The sequence below is a fragment of the Corvus moneduloides genome, chromosome 5, assembly GCF_009650955.1.
Source record: "Corvus moneduloides isolate bCorMon1 chromosome 5, bCorMon1.pri, whole genome shotgun sequence".
Lineage (NCBI taxonomy): Eukaryota > Metazoa > Chordata > Aves > Passeriformes > Corvidae > Corvus > Corvus moneduloides.
In genome coordinates, this window is record NC_045480.1 from 69,012,923 (window position 1) to 69,035,669 (window position 22,747).

The 22,747-nt window shown below is 42.0% G+C and overlaps 1 long non-coding RNA gene across 1 annotated transcript in view; it reads right to left on the bottom strand.

The window, feature by feature from the left end:
* LOC116444806 overlaps positions 1-20,852 on the bottom strand; it is an 81,483-nt gene extending 60,631 nt beyond the window's left edge. Inside the window, exon 1 of the long non-coding RNA XR_004240530.1 lies at positions 20,686-20,852. This is a non-coding gene — a long non-coding RNA (uncharacterized LOC116444806). The remainder of the gene's footprint in view (positions 1-20,685) is intronic.
* Between the last annotated feature and the right edge of the window lie 1,895 nt (positions 20,853-22,747).

Here is a 22,747-nt window from a genome sequence, read left to right on the forward strand (position 1 = left end):
TTCTCATTAAACAATCTGAATGAGAAAGCATTAAATAAGACCCTCCACATCATGAAACAGTAGAGAAGGAGTGCCAAAACTGATACCACTCTCACGCATATCAGGAGAAAAAAAAAAATCACTCAACTTCAGGAAAACTAGAAAACTGAATGTTTTGACTCTTCAGCTATAATATAAATACTACAAATATACTGTCTAAATCTAGGCACAGTGTTGGGCTCTGGCTCTTTCAGGAGTTAATTACAGAAATTGCGTCTTCTGCAGGAATGGGCATCTGCTGTCCCTCTATTTCTCAGTTAACTCCAGAGTTGCTATTCCCTATAAAAGTATGAGTGTCAGTGGAGCCGACATACTCTACCGCTCTTATCAGTGCTTCTGGTCACAGTTTAGCACTTCAGAAAGTGAAGAGACAGCCAAATACCAACAGAAAAGGTGAAAATAAATGAGCAAAAGTTGTAACAACCAAGGAAAATAGGAGCTAAGATTGAAGGCAGTGATTCGCTTTTTGCCATTTGCAGAGTGACGCCATATTCCAACACATGAAAAGTCATCACTCAACCAGCTGATGTCCTGCCTGATGTTGAGAAACACAGCTGTTCTGCATCACCAACTTTCCAAAAAGATGACTCTGCCATGACATTCTTCATATGCCAGGGGGTTTTTGTTGGTATTTTAAAATCAACAGCACTTTTTCCCAAACTATTCTTTTTTATAATTGAAAAAACTTTTTGACTGAGTACATTTTGTGTTTGTGTGAACATGTGCTGTCACTTAGGAGTCTGCACTGCAATCCACTTTGACACACTAGACCAGTCCAAGTAGGGTTTTTGGGTCCATCAGAGGGGTGCACCACGTTACCAACTTTGCTCCACACAGTATTCCCAACAGAAGGATAAACAACCACAGCTCAGAGAGGCTAAATGTCGCAATACTAAATCAGGTAACGGCTTGTAGCTTTCAAGGATCCAGCTACCACACACAGGATTCCCCGAGTTATCCTCAGAGCACAGAGAAATTGGGCTTCCAATACTAAATGCAATTGGACTTTGAAAGAAGCGCATGATCCCTGTTTGCATGAAAACTGGAATGAAGCTCTGGTTATGCAGAAGACAACTGGACTTTACCATGTGAATTTATTGCAGTTCCACTCTAAAAAGCTCCCTGAATGAAGAGTGCTGCTGGAAAATATTATTAGAACTCTTCATTTTTCAGCCATAGAGGAGGGAAAAAAAAAAGAAAAACCCCCCAGAAATGTAAGACTTACAGCAGATGCAAGAGAGGAAATCAGAGACATAATTTCCTACACTGCAGTAAACTTAACTTCTGCGTGGTGATTATGATCTCTTTATGCAAAGTGTTTCAGGGTGAAATTCCCAAATTCATCTTCTTGCACACTAGAGAAATAGAAAATCAGCAAAGTTTGATGTAGATTTACTACTTCAGCCATTAAATAAATGTCATGATTTTTCTAGGACCTACTTATCAATGTGAATTATGGTTCATAACCTCCTGTGTTTGGAAAGAAAGCAGGTACAGAAATTGGTTTTGATGATTTGTTATTGCCTACATTAGAACAATAACCAGACTGTGTCATTACTCAGAAGAGATGAACTGATTAAAAGGAGGAGTGACTGTACCATTAAAACCAGATGAATTCATCAGCTATTTTGGCACTGTACCCCCAGGGCTGCATGCTCTATCTTGCATCCTTTATGCTGTAATTTACCTCCTCAATTTCAGTATCATTATGTGGAGAGTCAAGAGATGCCGTTGTATGTTGCTTTACATCTTCTTTTATTTAGCTGGCAAGCCCTGCTCAATCTTTCGAGAAACCCTCCTATTTTTAGACCTAAGTTTTGTTTTACTTGTGGAGGTGGCACAAGTAAACAAGACAATTTGTTCTCCACTTTAGTATCTCTAATGAGAATTAATTCTTGAAATAATGTCATTCCAGTGGCATTGCTGTTCTAGCAGTTTAGGAAAGAAAACAAGGATGAGGGAGAACATCTTGCATGCTCTTTGACCATTCCTGTCACACAACTGGTGAGTGCACTCTTAAGTAAACTGAGAACATACCCAGACTCCACATCACTGATTTCTCATCCAGTGGGAAACCCAGCTTGCATGACCAGGAACATCTGCAGCCACTCAGCCCCAGGATGATAAAACTTACATAAGAGTCTATCTTTGTTGTCAACAATTCTATTTATCTTCCATTGCTCAGGTACTGGCTACTGCTAAATAATTGTGAAGGGATCTGCACAAAGGGCAGGAATGTAACCCTCTTAGATTCTGATATAGATTCCAGCATAACCTCCCCTCTATTTTCTTCTATATCGTCCCCTCTGATTCCTTGAGTATAAATGCATTTTATTCACATCAAGATGTAAGACAGAAATAATCCCTCCCTGGCTGCTGCTTCCACAGTTGCACTGAGACTGGATTCTCAAGAGGTGGAATGTTGCTTTGGAGAGTTAAAGGCTGCCCAGGCACTTCCAGTATTTCAGCCCATGTTACTTAATGCTTTCACACTGCATTAGAGGCCAGCAGAAGAACACAGTGTTCAGCCCTTAGCACAGCCAAGTTAAAAACCCATCAAATCTGGTTTGAACTAAATACTTTCATAAATAAGATGTAATACTTTGCAATGGCTGCAGGACTGAGTTCATCATTTCAATGCTACAAGAAGAGTTTTTGCAATATAGTGACTCTTGCATCTAGACTCTTGCTACTACTACTATTATTATTATTATTCTACTTTAAACATGAAACTTCTGTGAGAGATGAGGGATCTGCCCCATTTTAGTCTGGGCTCTCTGAGAGACACCATAGGCACTTCACACAGCCCCATGTCTTCCCCCTGAAGTAGGTTTGTACACAAATGGCCCCATCACATGTGATTAAACAAGACACAGAAACATACAGAGTTTGCAGCTAATGGTGAATGCCATAAGCAAAATAGGGGGCACCCTCTGTTTTTCCCTCAGAACATTTCCCGGGTGTATTATTTAAAAAGGTAAAAAAATAAAAATATTTGGTTTATGTACATACTTAAGCTGGAAAGCCAAAGTCACAGGATCATTGCCAGTGTTTCCTTCTCCCCTCTGGATGAAAATACAATTCCTTGTTTGTATTTCTACACCTGCCGTATCTACATGGGTGCCCTACCTTCATCTTCCACCTAACACCTCCTTTAGGAGCTCTAAGAGCTTAAAAACACTTCATTGAACCTCCCAGCACATTTTTGCTTTGCTGGTGTGCAGATTCACAGAACCATTCAGGCTGGAAAAGACCTCCGAGATTGAGTCCAACCTTTGATCACCATCTTGTCAACTAAACCATGGCACTGAGTGCCACATCCAGTCATTTCTTGAACACCTCCAGGGATGGAGACTCCACCACCTCCCTGGGAAGTTCATTCCAATGTTTAATGACCTTTTCCATGAAGAAACTGTTCCTGATGTCCAACCTGAACCTCCCTTGGTGCAACCTGAGGCCCTGTCCTCTCGTCCTGCGACTAGCTGCCTGGGAGAACTGAGAATTTGGATAGTACACACAAACCAGCCCCCTGGCATCTTGTCAAAAGTCATCCTCCCACTGCAAGTCCTGCTCCACAATAAAGAGAAACTGCAACAATAGGATATTCTGCTTCAGACCTTTTCAACACTCGACAGAGCAGGGATGGTCTGAAACCAAGCGGAAAGACATTCTGGATTGGTTTCCGTTCTTTTCCTTTGTCTACACTTTTTACGATACTTGTAGCAACTTACAAAACAAGAGATGGCTTTTCCTTCTATTCAGCTCCTAGGGAATGATGACAAGCAAGGAACACCCTGCATCTCAGAGCACCAGAGCCTGCCCTGCCACTTACTTCCCCTTCCCTGCTGCTCTCAGCTGTTTTCACTCCTGGGCTCCAGGCTCTGGTTTCAACTTCCATGGCATGCTTTATTTTTTAACAGAGCAGTAATTGTACATGTTAAGCATTAGAAACACCAGCCCACGACCAATGTAAAACAAATCTGAGAATGAAAATGCCTCCAAGGTGGCCAAGCCAAACACAGCAGCCTGGTAAGGTTTGCTCCAGAAAGAGGTAATGGATGAGTTTCCAGTGACGTGGTATTTCTATCAGAAATTTGCCAAAACTTTCTGGAACTTATTTCAACAAAGAACTTTAGTTGAGATGGAATAAATTAGATGCCCAGCATGGAGTTACTTCCATAGCATGGAGTGCTCTGGCAGGAAAGAGAGGCAATCTAGGAAACCCTCAGCACAATATTCAGTGCATGCTCCTGAGATGGTACATGTCATCTTCAGATTCTCTGTTATTAAAAGAACTACTTTGGAGCCAGAGTCTCCTTCAGGATACTGTTCCAGCCAGAGGACTGACTAACTACTCAGGAGAGTCTTATTCTTCCCTCAGAACTAACAAAAAAGTGCTTTTAAAATAAATCTTGGTTTCACGCTGAGGTGGATACCTTCATGACCGAAAAATAAAATATCTGTTTGGATAAATCACTGCTTCTGTGACTTCCCTCTTTTACTGACAGCTGAAGGTGTCACTGAATTAGAGTAATGCAAAGGCTTCAGGCCCAATTTGACCCTTCCATGAAGTGTGAATGGCCAGGCCACATCAGCATGTAAGTGAGCTTTATCACAGTTTGCTTTATCCTTTCCTCCCCTGTGAGGTGGCACTGATCTATGCAATTCTCATGCAGCAGGGAGCCTGGCTGTTTCGTAGACAGTGAGACATTCCAGCTGGTACATCCTGTGGCTGGCTGTCTTCTCCACTGTCTGCTTCAAATCCTGCCACTGAATGCTGGTTCTGCTGTCAGTTTAATGCATTGATCTTCTTCAAAAACAAAACTTAATCAAGCTCCAAATCTCTGAAAGACTAAGAATTAGGAAAGACTCCTCTGGACTTCAGAGACCTTAAAGTCCCAGGACTTAGAGAGCTGAGAAGAACTCAGCTTGTGCTGAGACTCACAGAAGATCTATCTAACCTTAGGAAAGTTGTCAAGAAGAATTAATAAGATCAAGCCAGTATGGGCATCTTACAAAAGAATCTGAAACTCATTCAGAATCACAAAACAAAAAGGTACAAATCCAACCCAGAATATATCACTGCATCTTTGTCCTATTGGAAACTCCTGGAAACAGCATTCTGGGCTACAAAGACCCAAGATCTGAATGACTCCAGCAATTATTCTGTTAAATCCTTTTTGAAACAGCAATATCTTCAATAGATGGACACTCACATTATTCCATTAAATCAATTCCAAGTAAGTGAACAGTTAGACCTGTAGCTGAAATAAAAATCTTTGAAGATTTTAGCCCTGAAATTACAGATATTTTGGAGAGCAGTCTGCATTGACTCAGAAAGGTCTTTGTCACTGAATGTACTCAAGACTCCAATTCAACAGGATGCCTTGCAGTACAAAATAAACTGAATATATAATAGAACATATTATAGAACACAGTGTTGAGTGAAACTCTTTCATCTTCATAGATGCTTTCCACAATTTTTCTTCTTTTAAGCCTTTCCTGGGATTTCTCATTTTACCATCTACAAATTCTTATTCTTACGTCTTCATGCTTTCTGTTTGATGCTTTCTCCTTGCAATAGAAAACATTAAGCACATGAATTTTACCCATCTCAGCCAGTGGGCAGATTCTTGAAACACTGCTGCAATCACTGAAAATAAAAAAAAATCCAAGCAAAAAAACCTAAACCAAGAGAAAACCAAAACTAAACAAAACAGAAAAACCTACATGCACATAGAAAAAAACCCCACAGCAATTCTTTACTCTGTGACTCTGTTGTAAAATTTAATGACACCAGATAGAATGACATCATCAGACCGCAGCAGTATGAAATCAAATGCAAAATAAAATCTTTCCTGTTAACTTGAAGCAGAATTATCATCTGCATAATCAGAGTGCTGCAGGATCATTTTGAACAGGTGAATGAGCTAAATTCCTACTTTTTTTACTTACATACATGGCACATATGAAATAAAGACCTCAATGTCATACAGTATCTCACTATATTAATGCATAGAACTATATTACAAGAGCAGAACCGTTTTATTAATTTATATATGTGTATATGAATATCTATAGCTTTTTTAAAACTCAGGAAAAATCGCAGAACAAAGTTAATCACTTGAGATCTCTAAAAATTTTTTTTTATTTATTTTTAGACAAGCCAATGCAAATGTGATTGTTTCAGCTTGGGACAAAAATCAGTTCTTTGCCTTTCTTCTACAAGCTTGCCTGGAATAAGGAGTGTTGTCTAAACTAAATTCAAGGAGACAAACAAGCAAATCAAATTTTAAAAAAACAAACAAAGGTAAGTGATTGATGGATTGATCGCTGACCAGTCAATACACAGCGTGCACCAAGTGACATTTGAAAAACTATTTCAAGATTTCATTTTAACACATACTCCACTAGTAATGAAAAATGTGCTGTCACTGATAAGTGGCCTTACCAGAAGAGTTTGCGGTGAGAAGGCTTTGAAAGAAGGAAATGGAAAGGGTACGGCCTTTCATTACATTAGGTAAATCTATTTGACCACAGAGAGGTTGAGACTCAGCTGCTGAGGTTACAAGCTAAACAGGCCATCAACTTAATTAATGCATGACTTTTCAACCGAGGGCGCATTTTCGCTGCACCCAACGATCAATGTAATTCTTTACAAGGTTCACCCCCTGCCACCAGCGCCGCGCTTGGCAGCGCTCCCGTGAGCAGCGCGGCCCCGCTCCGAGAGCACCTTGGGGAGCGGGCGGTTCTCAGGCTGCCGGCGGCCAGCTGTGGCCAGCTGTGCGCCAGGGAAACGCGGCCCGGGGCCCGGCTGCCAGCGACGTGCCAGATGACTCCCTTCCCTCAAAAACGCGCTGGAAACAACTGCCACGCCGCTGCCTCAAACGCCTTCCTCCCCTCCCCGGCCCGAGAGGAAAAGGTGGCCAAGTCTGGGTGAGTGTTTCCCACAGGCTCCCAGTAAGCACATCCTGAGCGCCGACAAGGACAGCATCCTGTTCCTCAGCGCTGCCTGAAATCCCATTCTTCTGCCTGACAGCGCCCGTCCTGTACACAAGCCCGGGATTTTGGATTCCTGGTTACGATGTTGTCACGGGGCTCTTGAAGCTGGGAACTGTTACTCATGCAAAAGTTTTTGTCTTGAAACTTGAAACCGGGTGAAACCTTCCCACTGTCTCCTTCCCTCCCTCCCAGCAGACAGCCTTACAGAAGCCTTTGCCAAGTTTCGGGAGCATTTGAGCACACCTGGGTTGAGCCTCAAAAGCTGAGGAAGGATGTAAAGACGTTGATGGAAATTATGCAAAGCGACACCAAAACCCCCCAAGAGGTTTCACGCCACCTCTGATGTGTTCCTAGGCTACTAAAGCAAATATAAACAATATAACTTCCCAGGTTGTACAAATGTTGCTCTCAAAACTGCATTTTGGGCCACTTTTGCTGTTGGCTAGAAACACATCCAAAACACACCTGTATTCCTCTACTTGCAAATTGTGTCATTAAACTGTAATTTATTGTATTAAGCACAAGGCCAGGTCATAATATCTTGTGCCTCACTTTCTCTGGAAACCCCTGGACCGGAGGTCCACAGCAGGGTCTATATGTCCTGGGTCTAATCCTTTAGTTTTCTATCTGATTGCATCCCAGAATACTGACTGCATCCTCTAAATCTTGCCTGAAACCTATAGATCCTGCTTAGCCTGTAGTATTTGATCATTTTCTTTTTTTAATTATTCATGTTTTGTTTCGTAGGAATTAAGTGATAAGAGGCATAAACTCAGATTAAAAAGGGAATGATCTAAATAGAAATTATACCTTTATGATAACCATAGCCAAGGTGTGGGTGCTCAGCTCACTTCTCACTCTTTCAGAATAAATCACGTGCCCTGGGAAGGGCAAAAGAGCTACACAAGTCTAAGTAAGAGAGGAAACCCTGTGTAGTGAACAGAATTTCCTCATGCTATTAGTCATTTATTAAATAATTATTGTTATATGTATGTTATTTCTATAGCATTGAACATAAACACAGGGATTAATTCCTGTCTGTCTTTATTACAGGATATTTAAACAGAAAAGAAAGAAGAATAGGAAATTGGAAAACTTCTTGTTTTTCAGCACTAAAAGTCCCACCTGCCTAGTTCATTGCCAGCTGAGCTTCAGCAACCCAAGTCAGGCAGATTCCTTCTCTAAAAGTAAAGCTGGGATTTTTCACAGTCCCCCGCCCCCCCCCCCCCCCTTTTTTTTACACCAGTAATTGATTTTACAGTAGGAAAGAATTGACCATCAATCACCACTTCACACTTTGGGCAGGGAGAGCAGCTCAGACCCATCACTTCCTTTACCTTTGTCTGTTGTGCCCTTCCTTCAACCTCACACATCTTCACTCACCCTCCTGACAGCATCAGCACTCATCTTCCTCTCTCTTCTCCCTCAGGATTGGTACCTACACGTTCAGTGGCACCAAGGGGGGACACTTTTTCACTACCAAGTCCCACAGTGCCACGGCACAAGTTCAGCCAACCAAAGAAGCTGCTGTGGGGCAGGTCCACAGTGAAAGTCTCACAGACAAAATGCAGAATTTTAATACGCCTCTGACCCATATCCATACTGTAACTCCAAGTCCCTCAGTCTCCTTGCACAGCTAAATCTGCTTTAGCTTGCTGTCTCTGAAAAAACAGAGATGGGACACATTTGTGCCCAAGAAGTGGTGGTGACTTAGACAACAGCACAATCGATAACGATTGACCCAGAGCTGCAGAGAGATCTCCCGTAAATTACCATTTTTGAGGATTTCCTGGCATAATCTCATCTTCTTTACAAGCATGTCTGTGTGCATCTCTTCCTGTGTCACTATGAGTGGCTTGGTCTGGGAAAGCCAGGTAGTAAATGCCATCCCACTTGGAGCCAGAGCTCGCTTGCTTGTTTTTCAACATAATAAGAATGGGTCAGACAAAGCATCCTGATTTACTCAGGTGGAAGGACTTTTTCAGAGAGGAATGGAAAAGGAGTGGGTGCGGTGGCTTATGCTAATTATCATCTATTTATTTTGGGAGATAAGCTACTTATACATGGTATGTTTGGTTTGGATTAACTTGGGCAGACACAGAATGACTGTCCACAATTTGACCTTGACATGAGTAACTGGCCTTTGGCAGAAAGGGGGGACATTGACAGATACTGCCTGAAGAAAGGGATCAGTCACAACCCAACTGCTGCACAAGTTGCTCTGGGCAACAGATCGGGGCTGGGAAACGCTGGCTGGAGATGGCAAAGGGAGCAGGGGGAAAAAATACAGACCGTGGTTGGAAAAATTGGAAAGCAGAGGAGCGAGGTTGACCAGGGGTACAGACACCTCCTGTGAATGTCATTTGTTTTGGAATGACAATGTTTGTACCGAGCTGAACTCGAGGACAGGAAAAGGCAGACAATAGCACAAAGCTGCTGCATTGTTCGCCCCATGAGCTCTTTTCTTTCCCCTTGGCTTACCCAGCTGATCATTATGTAACCAATCAACTGGGCTAATTTTCAACCTGTCCAGGATATTCTCAATTATGTATTCTTCATAGAATGTCACGGTTTATTTTTAAAAGGCCCAGAATATTTCCTGTGATTAATGTCTGGATTAGTCGTTGTTTTACAGGGTATATAGACTTGGGTCACAAATCTTAATCCTGACTGAAAGGGCAGTTCAACACGAGCAAGCTTTTAATTTAAGTATCTTAACAAATGGATTATATATTCTTCTCCTTCCTTACAAATCTTCAGAGGAAAAATACAGCAATGGCAGATGAAGTGGGGCATGAAACACATTGTTTTCTGTTCTGGGAAGGTCTGTTTAAAAACCAAGCAGATTTCAAAATGACAAAACAATTTTTCCTGGCAAGTTTGGTATCAGGCTTTGTTTTGCTAAACCTGATTATGTACTTTGGCTGCTCAGCACAGGCATATGTTCCAAACCAATTTAGTCCCTGCTCAGAATGAGTCTCCTTATTTGTCCAACAGCTTCGGAAATCATTTTTTCATGCTGACTTTGAGTGACCGTTTAGCACACACTGCAAAGGTATTCCAGGGACAACAGACCTCTGCAGTAAATGAAGATCCAATTCAAGATTTTTTTCTATTTTTTTTTTTTACTCTTCTGTTCAAGCTGCAATAATAAAGCTCTTCTCTTTGTTTTTAAACCTGCTGGCCACATTGCACATGTTCCAACAGAAGAAATGTCAGTCAGAGATTGCAAAATACCACAAAGGTGGACAAAAGGGTTAATTTTTTTTTTTTTTAATGGTCGTGATTTTGAATACAACCCTCATTTCCATGCATTAGTACAACATAAAAGTCTTTATGTGCGCAAAACTCACAATTAAATGCGGGAAAGGTGCCCAGATCTGCATAAACTCTTCCACATCCTCTTATGAGATTTTGGTTGTTCTGTTTAGACCCTTTAGTGCTCTGTCCAGTTTCTAATCCTGAATGGGAATATTTCCCATTCAGGATTGTAATGCAATTCAGGACTGTAATGCAATCAAACTTCACACGTGCTGGACTGCTGGGGAAGAATGATGCATAGGTCTTGATAGGCAGAACCTCCCCTTCATATTTAGCAGACAACTTTCTGAGATTCAGGACCTTCTCATGTTGGCAAAACTACTAAAATCCTGACAAATAGCACTGTATCTTTTGCAAACACCCTTCCACTAGCACTAAGTACTCCCCCTCACTGGCATCATACAACTCCCTTACAGTAAATATTTAGTGGACATTCATTCCTCCTGAGAGAAATCTGGGAGAATACAGCACAACTGTATCTGATATGAGAGCAATGCATCTCAATAGGGGGGAAATGAAAAACAAGAAAAAATAATAGCCACCAAAACTATTGCCTGGTTTGGACTAGAGGCAAGGAAAGCAGCTTCTCTGGGGCCAGTTAACTGGCACTAGAGGAACTGTGTCTCCCCATGATGAGAAAACTATGGATTGCCAAACTGCTTAGCTTGCCAGCTCTGCTGTTCTTCCTGGCCACAGGGAACACATTTATCAGCGTAAGAAAACCTAGGCTGGGCACATTTCTAGACACCAAAAACTCACAGCTCAGCTAAGGACTCCTTCCCTGGCAATTTCATTGTCACAGCATCGTCACCACCGGGCCTTATCAATGGGTTGGACAGGCCACCCAAGATAACCCATAATAGGCAGGCAGAAGCAGTGCATACCAATGCTTTTAGTGACAGTGAGCAAACAAACTCTATTGAACATTTTGGCCACTGCTAATATGACTTGGCTAATGTAAGAGATTAACCTCTCTCTGCTCCGAATCACCCTTCCTGCAAATGAAAATAAGTACACCAACCCATATGCCTCAAGGAAAAACTTTAGCCAATAATGATTGTTGCCAGATGGGCACTAGAAAGTATCACACTCTGCTTTTCCTCACTCAGTGGGAATGACAGATATTTCAGAGGTTCTGATTGTCTTTCACCCTCGCGGAGCAGAGAGGACAGACAGCCCCAGCACAAATAAAGTTGTTTCCTTTGCTTTCAGACACCTTAGATCTGTTTCTGAATGGGAAGTTAGGTTTCCAGCTTCACAGATTTCCATGACAAGTGGTTCTCTTAAAAAAGAAAGGACCACAAATATTTCCCAGGATATTGAGAAGTCCCCCTACAACAGAAGGGTGGGGAGTCAGATATCTGCCATGAAGAACAACAAGAAAAGTTCACTCTTTAACTTGTACCAAATTATCTGTTGGTAAAGGATGAAGACAATGCAAAACAGGTCCTACTATCCTCAGCTCTACAAATTGGTCTCTTGAAGAGCAACCTCCAGAGGTTTACAGAAAAGCCGTGCAGTTTACTTGGGTCTTCTGCATGAGGAAAATCACTCTTGGCCTATTTTCATGAAAGCCATTTACTAAGCTGGGTGACATTTACATTCCTCTCTTCTTTCCAGAGCCACGTAAGACCGAGTCAAGAGATCAGAATAAAAGGTGTCTAAAACAACAATCTTCAGCAGGAGTGCCTACACATGTCTCTGTAGGAGATTACAGGTTTGATTAATATTTGAGGCCTCCCCTCTAACCACAGTGCCTTCTGCCTCCAGGTACTGAGCTGAGGGGAGCAGGCCAGTCACACTGACACACGGTTTCTCAAATGTGACAGGTTTCTGCTGCTCGTGTGTGAACTCACTCCAGGACCTTGTAATGCAATCAGGCTGAAATAAACTCTTTCCATCTGAAGTAATGGATTGTGTTTCTGCAGGCTTAGGAAGGAGAGACCTGGAACAGATAATCTTTTGTTGCTATCACAGCAATCCCACCCGGGGCACCCTCTGGGGATATGACAGGGCTTCGCACTCCATCAGCTCCTGGTTTACAAATGCTGGGTGGTCAGCCACAGCACCTGCTGCAAAATGCTCAGCATTTCCTCTGCTCCAGGGAAGTTCATCCCTGGGCTGTCGTCTTCTCCCAAAAGACAGCACTTGGCCAGGCCAAGTCAAACTAGTGTCTGGAGGAAGGCTATCAAAGGACAGAGGACTGACAGGCTCTTAACTGTTCATTACATCAGTAGTTCCTTGACATCTTCCAGAACGAGTTTGAAATTGCAGTGGACTACAGATAATTCAGTTTTTTCAGTGCTTGCTTCTTAACACCTTGTGTTACCTCCAAGTGCTCCAGAACAACTGTTGTCACCAAGAATACCTGCTACAGTGCAGTACATTTCTTTTCATTTACCTTGAATGCAGGGTAGGGAGGAATGTTTCACCAGCACATAATGAAATTGTCAAGTCGGTGTGCACAAGCCTTTTAACCACATGCCCTATAAACTTAAGCGAGAGGTTTTACTTTCTGCTTGCTTTAATGCTTTTGCTGTGTTGCTAACAACATCATGCTTTCTTTTTATTCTGATTAATCCATTTCTTTTGGAATTTTCTGCCACTAGAAGATGCGATGGCATGCAGCATAGGTAACTGCATTACAGTTATCAGTAAATTGCTTCCTCAAAAACAATTGGGTTCAGCCAGCAGCAATTGAAAATGCTACTGTAAGGTGCAAGATGCTGCCTGCCTGAATACAGTCAAACTGTGGGAAGACATTCAGCGGGACTGGAAATTTTTCCTTAAGCAGAAGCATACACAAGAAACGCACCAAACTGTGCAAGGGCTGCTTGTGCAGATGAACAGGATGGAGTTGCACAACCTAGCAATAATTTTCCATTTTCTCCTGGTGCAGCACTTGGGTACAAGGCTGTCTTATTAATTAAACACAATTCTGCTCCACACCAAACACTTATTTGCTTCTAAGTATTTGGTTTTAAGCAATTCCAGGAAACAAGCCCTTTTGCTTGTTCCTCCCCTCCATCCTCCCACCTCCCCCCTCCATCCCCTGGAAGGATGCCTTTTAATTCTGACCTTCCACGTATCTCCATGCTAATCCATGAACAACTGCACAGAGTGGGGAAAAGCATGACAGCTCTGCTAGGGGCCTGGGGAGGCGAGCCTTGCAGAGACCTTTTGTTGTTCCCCAGGTAGGATGTTTAGATCTCCATCCATGCAGCCCAAATTCCTTTCTCACCACACCCAAGGTCATTTTAATGAAAATTCCTAAACCCATGCCAGGGGGATAGAATTGCTTCTAATCCTTCAGCAACATGTCATTTGATCCCCGGGCCCACTGGGGTTATTATTGTGTGTCTGCAGAGCGAAGCAAAGCAGACAGGAGTAGAAAAATGGCAACCACTGCAGGACATCCCCTTCCCTTTCCCAACCTTTCTTTCAGATCCCCTTTTTTATTCCTTTTTTTCTGCCAGAGCACATTCACTGCCTGCCAGTTTTCAAGGGATAATGCCATGTTTTAAGTCACCCTCTGCCATTCCCTAGAAGCTGCACACGTTTTTAATGAAATTAATGAGGAAGTTTAATTTTAAAGGCAGATTGTTTCCTCTGGTTTGCGTTTTGAAAGGAACTGCATGTCTGTGTGGTCCGTGCCTTACAGTACTGTACTGATGGTTTACATCTGTGTTCAAGCAATGCTTTAGCATCATAACACAAAAAAACAACACAAAAACAAAATTAAAGTAAAATTGCATTTTTGGCAGGATGCAGAGGAGGGGAAAAGAGCTAGTGAATCCAGTAGAACTTCATCTGTGTTTCTGGACTTTTTTCCATGATGCCACAGAGGCCTGTATTTTAGAGAGAAAGCTTTTGGTGGATAAGGTAAGGTTTAATATTTCTCCTCTAGTTGCCTTCTCATAGCCTTCCTGGCTTCTCGTAGCCTTCCTTTCCCTATCATGGTGGGATCCGAAAATCCACTGTGCCCTTGCCTTAGTATGCCCAGGCCTCACAAAAACCTGCCTGCCTTTTCCCATCAGCACTCCTTACTTCCCTGGCACAGAGATTTCAGAGCTTTCCAGCCCTGCCAAGTAAGAGGAACGCTTAGAAATTAGCAAATTTCCTCCCCAGTATTTAAGTATGTGTAGGGCTGGGCTCACAAGCTATTTCCTACTCTCTCATCTCCTCCCCAAACATGACACTTTCTGCCCAGTTCTTGTCTACCACCTTTTCACTGGCAGAACTCAGAGTGGGGCATAGCAGAGAGGAGCATTGCTATCTCCAAGGGGAAATTTGGCCAAGGTCACCAGGCATACAATGGCTGAGACAGCAACAGAAAGGAAAATCTTCAGTCCAGGGGCCAGGAATATGTCCCAGCTTGCTCTAGACCTGGTCTGGACAATAAAAGACCAGTGCCACAGAGCACTTCTGCTCTTCCAAAGATCTGCCTAACTCACACTACTATGGGATGAGAGTATTGACAGTATTAACAGTATTTTCCAAGATGCAAAAGCCTTGCCAAAAAACCACTCTAGAATTTGTCAATGCAAATGACAGAGAAGCAAGAAACTGCAGCAAAAAAAGGTATTTTTATATATATATATATATGCATGCACACACAAACATGCAATTTTTACATTGATAAAAAATTAAAATCTACTCATTTCTACCTAAATTGGTGGGGTGGGAATGAACAGAAATTAGGAGTCATACGAATGCCCAAGAACTACCGGACCAATGTGTATTACCATGCTCTCTCTTTAATTTAGCTGCATTCATTCTGAACAATTATTATCCTGTAAATCATTCTCAGTTTATATACTTCACCACCAGCTAAAAAGAAAACAGTAAATAGGGCCAAATCTACCCATAAATCAAGCTAGAGCCAGGGATGATGTAAACACACTTGCTGTGCCAATCCACCTTCTTCCATCCTGACCTGCCATACTTGTGTTATTCTAGGCCTGGGCCTGATCAGAGATACTTCCTTGTGCCAAAAGATTAGGTAATCACACACACACATACACATCCATACATACATAATTTAGAAAAAAAACCAAGAATCATAATTAAAAACATTCATCAGAATTATGTTTAGGAAAAAAAGAGAAAAATAATAGTCAGAAAAGTGTTGGGGATGTCACTTAGGGCAATACGTAAAAAATAGATGGGGTTTTTTTAAGGCTATTTTACTTAACTTTTTTTGGGGGGGTGGGTTGGGGTTGGTTTTTTTTTGGATTGGGGAAGTCTGGCTTGTGTTACCCTGCAGCCACTGTGCAGCGTGATAGGAGACTGATTGATTGATCACAACGCAGCTTGTCAATGACCAGCATCATAAAGGCTGAGGTGTCCCCTGCGGAGGAACTGTGCAGGCAGACTTGACTGATGGATTGAGTACAGCAGAGTCCCACACTGGTCTGAATTGTAAAAGTTAATGCCACACCACACAGGGGTCCTCCTGATTGATAGGATGTTTGACTGGCTGCAGCCCAGTCCCACAAGGATCACAATCCTGGGGCTTTATGGTACACTGAATTCCTCAACCTGACACAAAGCTGGGCTGCAGTTCACATGCCCCTCTCACATGCTAATCCCAAACATCACTTCATGACAGGTGAGGATTACCACAGCTTTCTATTGGAGAAGTAAAATGAAGAAATGTCTTAATGTAGCACCTGTCTGGGGGGTGGCTGCACAGCCTTGGGGACAATGTCCTGCTAATATCACACGTGCAGTGTCACTGCTTTGTTCACAAAGGTGCCTTAGAAAAGCACTCAGGGCAACTTTGAGAGGCCACCCCTTTCCTCTCTATTGAAGAGTGAGTCCTTAACCTTCCAATCACATTGTCCCAGTATAAAGACTTCTATTGTGGTAGAATTAGGGTAGCTTTGAGCCTTCTTGCCCTGCTGCATTCATACCAAAATAAAACATGAAACTGCAGTGGGCAGGAAATAACTGTGTGTACACACTGACCGAAGTCTGGTATGGTTTTACTCTGAGGAAATTCTACATCATCCAACGATAATGTGGAGGAAATTTCCAGAATTATCTGAAGCATAGGTTCTGTAGCAAGAAAACAGGTTTTGAAGCACAAGGTGCTTTGAGGTTTTGGTTGTGATCCAAAAGATCTTGGGTGCATTAAATCTCACCATTTACTGCTGCTACTGTTATTATGAAAGGTGATGATTTCTTATTGGGACCTTTACAATATCTTTCAGTTTTAATATCTAGTTTTCTATGTATGCAGTCAAGAAATAACTAGACCCTTGCTCCTTTTCAGTAATTCCCTTATCAATTAGTGTGATTTTAATAAAATTTATGCAACTAATTTATTCACTCAAATTGGGGATAGGTAAACTTACCTGCTAATAAAAAAATAGCCTGTATGTCATCTTCCTTTGGTACTTGGTTGTCTTGGACAAAGGAAAGTTCTCAGGTGTGATAAGTGGGAGCCTTTAAATATTTGGAAATAAAAGTACAGAGCCAGAAGAGTTTCACTTTTCTCCTCACAGCTAATATCAACTCAAGTCCCATGGAAAATCTGCACTACATTTGCTGATGTGCCTGATGAAGTTTACATTCATATCTTCCAAAAACACAAAAAGCAGAAAAATTAAACTGTGGCAGTTCTGATCATTATTGGCAAAGAAGTGGTGCAGGACAAAAACAGATATTGCATATCTGTATAGCAATAGATGGCTGGAAACCCATCAAAATAAGAAAGAATCAAACACTTGAAACAGGAAAATGCAGGCTGAAATTAGAGCTAAACCCTACAAAGCCTCTGAGATTGCCTGAAGTCACAGTGATCGTGCTGCTGGTGGGGCCACTGAAGAAGGAACATGAGGAAATCCCCAGCCGGATTTTTGGGCCATTTCATGGCGTCCTTGAAAAGCCAGACAAAATCCCAAAGAATGGCAGGTTGGAAGCCAAAACCGTTCATTCCCCCACGGGGTAACATGCTCCACTTGGCAAAGGAACAACAACTGCACAAGCAGGAGAGGGAATGGCTCTGCTACAAAAGAGCAAAGCACCTCAGGCCATTTTGAAGAACAGAGGTGGGTGAGATCCTCAGAGGATCTCACAAGGAAGCCATGACAACACAACCCTGTCACCAGGTAAACAAAGACAAGCTGCAGTTGGAAAGGTTACAGGAGTTAGCTGGAGACCCAAGAAAAACAGTCAAAAGAACCAGAACAACAGGCAGCCTTCCTTCCTCTGGGATAGGAGGCCATGGCCAGGACCATGGAAAGGCAGAGGCTGGTGGGAGGAGGAGAGGTCCTCATGGGAGGCAGCACAAAGGAAGATCATGCCTACAGCAAGAACTCCAGGTGGGGTAGAAACACCCATATCCAGGTCTGCCCCCAGTTCTGGTTTAGTGCTGTGGCAGGAACAAAGTGCTGCTATGGCACTGCCCAGCTCTTGCTGTATTAGCAAACATTGCCCACCCCAACCAGCCCATGGGATGTTCCCCATGCCAACGCTTTTTACACAGATCTCTTAAATTTGGCAGAAGCAGCCTTTACCATGTGTAGGGATTTTCCGTGCTGGGGGAATTCCTCCCTGGACACAGGAGAGATTTCTGCCTGGCTGTCTGCTGCTTGCAGAAACACATTTTAATGATGAATTAGGATTTGTGGGTTCATTACAGGTATTTTCACTTTTACCTGAGTTATCTAGTATTGACACTATTTAATTCAATTTAAAATGCAAAAGACATAGCTTTGGCATCCTCCAGGCACACACTCACTTGTAGGAAAAAATGATTAGTTCCCTTTTCAGAGAGAAACAACAGCACAATCACGGCTGCTCCTTGGCATGTTGCAGTGGCACACGGGCAGCCAGACAGGCACAGCACTTTGTTTCCCCATCCATTCCAAACAGGGAAGGATAAGAGTTTTCATCAGAGGGATTACAGTTTAAACATCTGGAAGTTAAACATTTCCTTACTCAGTTAAATCTATCTGTTTTGTTTAGTTACATCCCCTCCTCAGCAGCCTCATCCAGTTGACTGCCACATCACGAGTTCCAGCTGTTGCCTGAGCTCATGATTCCCATACTGCTTATCACCCACAGGAAAAAAACACCCCCACCTCCAAAAAGACTGTATAGCCTCTGGGCACTGCAACTCTGACACAAATAATTTAAATGGGGAGATGACACATTCAGCTGAAGCCAGAGGTCTCAGCTGGCAAAAGGACCTCCACAAAAGTAACAAGGAGCCACACTTTTGCTGCAGGACAAGCAGCCAGTGGCAACCTATTAGTAGAGTGTACAGGTGCCATGGCAGCCTCTGACTTGCAATAAGTCTCTGAGTTCAACATACAATACCAGTAAACCCTGATGATATCCTAGAACTCCATCTCTTTCATCATTTTAATAATTGGAGGGGGCATTCATTTTCTTTTCTCTGAAGCAGAGGTAGGAACACAGACACCTGGGTTAAGAAGCTCAGCTAAGATCTCTTATTATATTGATACATATTTCTGTTCTATTAAAATTTCAGACAAATTCTAATAACACGTGGTGTATGGAAAATTCCAGCTTACCTATTTCCACTGACCCTTGCCTGCGAAACACAAAAAGGCAAAGACCCAATGGAGGAGAATGAATCAGGGTGCTAACATACTTGCTATTGACATGGAAAGATGCACATATTTCAAGTTCTGATGCTTGGAAAAACAAGGGTTTATTTTGAAGTCATCACCCTTCAAACCCAATAATTACTGTCATTGACAATCATGATTTATGTAACCTCACTAAAGCGGTTTATATACCTGCATGTTTAGGAACTCGCATGGTTTAAAGAGAGAAAAACACATACTTAAGTATTAGAGCCTTTACAGCAAAAGCAAAACTTTGACTTTCATTTTGTCAGGCAATTGTTCTGGAAACATTTTTGCCTTTATGAGCAAAAGGTACCAAAACAGCCTTACTTCATAGTCCTTGTATTGTTCCAATGTGTGTCATGCAGAATCACTTTTTCGGATACATACATACATACATTATTGCACTGAATACTCACAAAGGAAATGTCACAGAATCTACCCAACTGATGGACAACTTCTTTGACATGAGTCAGATAACACTCTTACCTCCATGCTTGTATTCCATTCCTCCCACTGGCAAGAGAAAAAAGCCCTTCTGCATTTGTGTATGGACATACACATTGGTTCCACCCTTGACTCACACATTGCTCTCATGACTCCTTCCAGCCCAGCTGTCCAAAAGTGCACACAACAAAGCCCAGCTAATTGCAAAGTTTCATTTTGCCAGAGTAGCTCAGCCCAACACTTAACCAACACACCTTGCATCATTCCCTTGCTACAGATACTGCTCTTCCCTCCTACACAACATTCCCCATCAAGCTTTGGTTTTCTAGCTGCTATTTTTCTCAGTGGAAGATCTGAGATAGCATGGCAAATTCTTGTTTCACATGCTACTAGATAGTCCTGAAACAACCAGAGGCTTTTTGGTTTCTCCAAGAAGATTTCAAAGGCTTTTCTCCCCTAGTCAACCTGGTTCTCATGCAAAGTCCAGCAGTTGCAGGCCTAAGTGCATATATTCTTCCTCTCAGCTAACATGGTATATAGTCTAGGAAAACTGCATTCCCCAGATTGGGAGTTAAATACAATCAATTAGTCTGGCTACCCATGACAGTGGGAAAAGCTTGTTTCTGCACCTCTTACGCAGTTCTGAGCCAGAACTTGAACCTATCATCTCTGCCTGGTTCTAAAATCTGTTTTTTCTCCTCTGGTGGTTCTGCTCTGTACAAATATGTCAACATTCAATACACTCTCAGATACCACCTGAATATTTTCATGGTGTCTCCCCTACTCCCTCCCTTTGGCCTAAGCCCATATCTTTATCCTGGACACTGCTAACTACCTCTTTTGTCAGCAAGCTATTTTCCTTGCAGCTGGATCCATCCAGATCCCAGCCTCAAGCTGATTAGAAGCCTGGATACCTGACTTAGGGCTGCAGATTCCATGGGTAGCAGGACACCCAAAACCTGGGCTATCCAACCTTTTCTGTCTGCCTGTTCTGTAGCTTCACTTCCTTTCTGCCCTGCTCACCCACCCTTTCTAGCAGAGAAAGAAAGACCTATAAGTCCAGAAAGAAAATAAGTGAAATTAACGGTTAAAACTTGCTTTTTTGTTAACTGCAGTCCCATAAAAGCAAAAGAGCTGTTTCAGCAACTAGTATATAATTGGAGCACCCAACACTTCCTTTCACAAATACCAGACAAAAACATAAAAAAGCTTTCAATCTTGCTGAAAAGAAAATAAAAACAATATTATTAAAATTAATTGAAGAATGCCTTACCACATCTTCTGGCACTGTTTAATGAGGAGGTTTATGCTGGCTACGTGTAGTGAAGGGGGCTTCCCTGAAAGGCATTTGGAAAGAATGTCCCCAGCACCTGGGTGGGGCGCAGGTAGCCTCCCTTGAAGATATTTTCCTTCTCTATTCAGGTAGCTCCTCTGTGTTCTTCATTCCTGTAATTTAATCATTAAACCAACATCAGAGACTTCCCACTCTATCCCAATGCATCACAGGGCTGACCATTCCAAGAGATGTTACCAGCCAAATTACATTTTTCCTCGTCAGGTTCATTTCCAGTACAATCACAGGGGTGGGGAGATCAGCACTTAAAACTAACTGGTAAAGTCAGGCTTTTGGCCAAGGTGTGTTGCCAACAGGTGCCATTGGCAACTTCCATGCCAGTGGAAATTCCAGTTGTTTCATCTTTTCCAAAGGAAGTACTTGAGAGAAGGTAAGTAAGTAAGGGTCACGGTTCCATTAACCAAATAAACAGTGAAGGACAATGACAGAGCTTCAGAGAAAGAAAAAAGGAAGTGATTTGAGGATATGACTCTCCTACTTTTTTCCACACCTTTGTCTTGCATGTGACAAAAGCTAACTTAATGGAGACCAAAAGTTATGGTTTTGATAACTGGTACAAAATAAGGTAAGTGATGGATTATAGTGGATGCTTCAACATAACCAAAAATCACCACTTTAATTGGCATAAACAGCAACCTTATGAGCAGTGTTACTAGAAAGATTAAGAGCCAGCCAGACTTCAACATTAGACAGTAAATGCTCAGAACAGTTTAAAAAAAAATCCATTTTGTTGAAGATCGTGAAGTTTAATTTCTTTCTGATTTAGGAAGGAAAAAATCCATAAAAAGAGATTCTAGGCACAAAAGCTTAACTCAAAACACATTATGAGTTTTCTTTTTCCTGCTGCCCATACACCACAAAAATTCCACACTTCAAAAATATTCTGAAATTACTATAGCAAAATTTTGCCTCCTAGTGATAAAAAGGCACTTCCTCTGTGTCTGCTGAACACTTCAGTGGAAACAGTTTCATAACCCGCCTCTGTTTCACCAAAACGGAATTTTCTGTGAGAACCCAAATGATCCTAGGGGAAAACCAGTGAAAAAGAGCATGTAAACTGGATTTCTAAGTTGCAATGCCATCTGTCAGTAACAGTAGGATCTACTGAGGGAAATTGCTGAATATTCTGGCAAGCTTGCTGCTGCCCATTCTGGGAACACAGTCCTTTATAGCTGTGTGCTTGTAATGAAACTCTGTGGTCATTCTGTAGGCATTGGCTAAACAGGAGCACCAGTGGGAAGGGAAGAGATGGCAAACGCTTGGGGCAAAGACAAAATGATCTCTACACAGCCACTTTCCACAATTGCTTTAGCAAATGAGTTTACTCAAAGGAATGGTGGTAGGAAAGGAAACTTCTACACAAGTATTTTTTATATGTTAGCTAAAATTGAACTAAAATATTCACCTTAAAATCAGGACTTTAATCATTCAGTTACACTCAGATAATCAACGCAAGGATACGATACCACAGAGCCATAAATTTCATAGCCTCAAAAACTTGGAACAGCATGGAAGGGATATTTCAGCCTGAGAAGATATTGAAGATTTCTTGAACAACAGACATCACAAAGATGATTCTCCTAGATCATTTGCTCAACAGCTTTGAAAAGTATATGTGAGAACCATAATTCATACCTAGCTTGTATTATGAATCATAATTGTCCTCTCCTGAACTATTTGTTCACCAAACATTACTTTCACTCAATACCTAAGAGAACACCAATTAGAATGGCAATAAAAGAGGGGGAGGAACATAAGACAAATATTCTTAAATTAGAAGATGCCAAACTATATCCAAGGCAACTAAGCAAGGTATTGAACTATCTTTGTGAGTAATTCCACCCACTCAACTCCCTCACAGGCAGCCTCACTATTTCTGAAGGAAGTCTGTGTTTTCTGCATTTTCCTAGAACTAATAAGGAGTAAGAGAGGGATTTGTTGTAATCACAGGGGTAAACTGCACATGTTCCACATCAATATT